We start from the raw sequence: 4,513 nt of genomic DNA on the forward strand, positions 1-4,513 counted from the left end.
GTCGCGGGATAAGGGGTTGTCACTGGTAGTCGCCCCAAGCGCGTCCGATGCTTGGACCATTCCGAGGCGGCCCTGAAGCCTCTTCCGTCTAGCCGTTGGGTCCTTCTCGCCGCATCCCTCGCCTCGCACCCCGATTGCTATGCGGTGAGGCTCCTCGGCCGCCTCGGAACTATCTGTGTATCGGACGCGTCGCGGGATAAGGGGTTGTCATTGGTAGTCGCCCCAAGCGCGTCCGATGCTTGGACCATTCCGAGGCGGCCCTGAAGCCTCTTCCGTCTAGCCGTTGGGTCCTTCTCGCCGCATCCCTCGCCTCGCACCCCGATTGCTATGCGGTGAGGCTCCTCGGCCGCCTCGGAACTATCTGTGTATCGGACGCGTCGCGGGATAAGGGGTTGTCACTGGTAGTCGCCCCAAGCGCGTCCGATGCTTGGACCATTCCGAGGCGGCCCTGAAGCCTCTTCCGTCTAGCCGTTGGGTCCTTCTCGCCGCATCCCTCGCCTCGCACCCCGATTGCTATGCGGTGAGGCTCCTCGGCCGCCTCGGAACTATCTGTGTATCGGACGCGTCGCGGGATAAGGGGTTGTCACTGGTAGTCGCCCCAAGCGCGTTCGATGCTTGGACCATTCCGAGGCGGCCCTGAAGCCTCTTCCGTCTAGCCGTTGGGTCCTTCTCGCCGCATCCCTCGCCTCGCACCCCGATTGCTATGCGGTGAGGCTCCTCGGCCGCCTTGGAACTATCTGTGTATTGGACGCGTCGCGGGATAAGGGGTTGTCACTGGTAGTCGCCCCAAGCGCGTCCGATGCTTGGACCATTCCGAGGCGGACCCGAAGCCTCTTCCGTCTAGCCGTTGGGTCCTTCTCGCCGCATCCTTCGCCTCGCACCCCGATTGCTATGCGGTGAGGCTCCTCGGCCGCCTCGGAACTATCTGTGTATCGGACGCGTCGCGGGATAAGGGGTTGTCACTGGTAGTCGCCCCAAGCGCGTCCGATGCTTGGACCATTCCGAGGCGGACCCGAAGCCTCTTCCGTCTAGCCGTTGGGTCCTTCTCGCCGCATCCCTCGCCTCGCACCCCGATTGCTATGCGGTGAGGCTCCTCGGCCGCCTTGGAACTATCTGTGTATCGGACGCGTCGCGGGATAAGGGGTTGTCACTGGTAGTCGCCCCAAGCGCGTCCGATGCTTGGACCATTCCGAGGCGGACCCGAAGCCTCTTCCGTCTAGCCGTTGGGTCCTTCTCGCCGCATCCCTCGCCTCGCACCCCGATTGCTATGCGGTGAGGCTCCTCGGCCGCCTTGGAACTATCTGTGTATCGGACGCGTCGCGGGATAAGGGGTTGTCACTGGTAGTCGCCCCAAGCGCGTCCGATGCTTGGACCATTCCGAGGCGGACCCGAAGCCTCTTCCGTCTAGCCGTTGGGTCCTTCTCGCCGCATCCCTCGCCTCGCACCCCGATTGCTATGCGGTGAGGCTCCTCGGCCGCCTTGGAACTATCTGTGTATCGGACGCGTCGCGGGATAAGGGGTTGTCACTGGTAGTCACCCCAAGCGCGTCCGATGCTTGGACCATTCCGAGGCGGCCCCGAAGCCTCTTCCGTCTAGCCGTTGGGTCCTTCTCGCCGCATCCCTCGCCTCGCACCCCGATTGCTATGCGGTGAGGCTCCTCGGCCGCCTTGGAACTATCTGTGTATCGGACGCGTCGCGGGATAAGGGGTTGTCACTGGTAGTCGCCCCAAGCGCGTCCGATGCTTGGACCATTCCGAGGCGGCCCCGAAGCCTCTTCCGTGTAGCCGTTGGGTCCTTCTCGCCGCATCCCTCGCCTCGCACCCCGATTGCTATGCGGTGAGGCTCCTCGGCCGCCTTGGAACTATCTGTGTATCGGACGCGTCGCGGGATAAGGGGTTGTCACTGGTAGTCGCCCCAAGCGCGTCCGATGCTTGGACCATTCCGAGGCGGACCTGAAGCCTCTTCCCTCTAGCCGTTGGGGCTTTCTCGCCGCATCCCTCGCCTCGCACCCTGATTGCTATGCTGTGAGGCTCCTCGGCCGCCTTGGAACTATCTGTGTATCGGACGCATCGCGGGATAAGGGGTTGGCAGTGGTAGTCGCCCCAAGCGCATCCGATGCTTGGACCATTCCGAGGCGGCCCTGCAGCCTCTTCCGTCTAGCCGTTGGGGCCATCTCGCCGCATCCCCCACCTCGCACCACGATTGCTATGCGGTGAGGCTCCTTGGCCGCCTCGGAACTATCTGTGTATCGGACGCATCGCGGGATAAGGGGTTGTCACTGGTAGTCGCCCCAAGCGCGTCCGATGCTTGGACTATTCCGAGGCGGCCCTGCAGCCTCTTCCGTCTAGCCGTTGGGGCCATCTCGCTGCATCCCCCACCTCCTCGGCCGCCTCGGAACTATCTGTGTATCGGACGCATCGCGGGATAAGGGGTTGGCAGTGGTAGTCGCCCCAAGCGCGTCCGATGCTTGGACTATTCCGAGGCAGCCCTGCAGCCTCTTCCGTCTAGCCTTTGGGGCCATCTCGCCGCATCCCTCGCCTCGCACCCCGATTGCTATGCGGTGAGGCTCCTCGGCCGCCTGGGAACTATCTTCGTATCGGACGCATCGCGGGATAAGGGGTTGTCACTGGTAGTCGCCCCAAGCGCGTCCGATGCTTGGACTATTCCGAGGCGGCCCTGTGGCCTCTTCCGTCTAGCCGTTGGGGCCATCTCGCCGCATCCCCCACCTCGCACCCCGATTGCTATGCGGTGAGGCTCTTCGGCCGCCTTGGAACTATCTTCGTATCGGACGCATCGCGGGATAAGGGGTTGTCACTGGTAGTGGCCCCAAGCGCGTCCGATGCTTGGACTATTCCGAGGCGGCCCTGCAGCCTCTTCCGTCTAGCCGTTGGGGCCATCTCGCCGCATCCCCCACCTCGCACCCCGATTGCTATGCGGTGAGGCTCCTCGGCCGCCTTGGAACTATCTTCGTATCGGACGCATCGCGGGATAAGGGGTTGTCACTGGTAGTCGCCCCAAGCGCGTCCGATGCTTGGACTATTCCGACGCGGCCCTGTGGCCTCTTCCGTCTAGCCGTTGGGGCCATCTCGCCGCATCCCCCACCTCGCACCCCGATTGCTATGCGGTGAGGCTCCTCGGCCGCCTTGGAACCATCTTCGTATCGGACGCATCGCGGGATAGGGGGCTGTCACTGGTAGTCGCCCCAAGCGTGTCCGATGCTTGGACCATTCCTAGGCGGCCCTGAAGCCTCTTCCGTCTAGCCGTTGGGGCCTTCCCGCCCCATCCCTCGCCTCGCACCCCCGATTGCTATGCGGTGAGGCTCCTCGGCCGCCTTGGAACCATCTGTGTATCGGACGCATCGCGGGATAAGGGGTTGGCACTGGCAGTCGCCCCAAGCGCGTCCGATGCTTGGACCATTCCGAGGTGGCCCTGAAGCCTCTTCCGTCTAGCCGTTGGGGCCTTCCCGCCCCATCCCTCGCCTCGCACCCCGATTGATATGCGGTGAGGCTCCTCGGCCGCCTTGGAACTATCTGTGTATCGGACGCATCGCGGGATAAGGGGTTGGCACTGGTAGTCGTCCCAATCGCATCCGATGCTTGGACCATTCCGAGGCGGCCCTGCAGCCTCTTCCGTTTAGCCGTCGGGGCCTTCCCGCCGCATCCCTCGCCTCGCATCCCGATTCCTATGCGGTGAGTCTTCTCGGCCGCCGCGGAACTATACCTGTTATTGCTACTGCATCCTTCGGCTGGTAACCTCCTCTGCCGCCTTGGAACGTTCTCTTTGTCGGACGCGTCGCGGGATAAGGGGTTGGCACTGGTAGTCGCCCCAAGCGCGCCCGATGCATAGACCGCTCCGAGTCGACCTTGCTTTCAGCCTCTCACATGCATAGACCTCTCTGAGTCGACCCTGCAGCCTCTCACGTTTAGCCTTTGGAATCTCGCCTCACAACATGATTGCTATCCTTGATGCATCCCTTGCCTCGAGCCCTGATTGCTTTCTTGGCTGCATCCCTCCTCTCCTCACAGCCCGGTTGTCATCACTGCTTCATCCGTCGCTTCATGCATTCTGGCTGCTGGGCCCTTCCCACCGCACACCTCGATTGCTATCTCTTCTGCATCACACACCCCGATTGCTATCTCTGCTACATCCCTCGGCTCTCACTTCTGCATCCTTCGCCTCACACCTCGATTGCTATCAATGCTGCATCCGTAACCTCACACCCCGATTGCTATGCGGGGAGGCTCCTTGGCCGCCTTGGAAATTTCTGTGTGTCGGACGCACCGCGGGATAAGGGGTTGGCACTGGTAGTCGCCCCAAGTGCGCCCGATTCTTAGACCGCTTCGAGGTGACCTCGTAGCCTCTTTCGTCCAGGCTTCCTGCCTTCAACGCCCTTTTTACACCTCGATTGCTATGCGCGGGCTCGTTGGCGTCTATCACCTCTCTGCGAAGAGTGGCACGATGATTGTTGGGGTAAATCGTAGCAGTCCGATCTCTGGCCTTGGGCCATTGTGAG

Source organism: Cryptomeria japonica, unplaced genomic scaffold (assembly GCF_030272615.1).
Source record: "Cryptomeria japonica unplaced genomic scaffold, Sugi_1.0 HiC_scaffold_533, whole genome shotgun sequence".
Taxonomy (NCBI): Eukaryota; Viridiplantae; Streptophyta; class Pinopsida; order Cupressales; family Cupressaceae; genus Cryptomeria; species Cryptomeria japonica.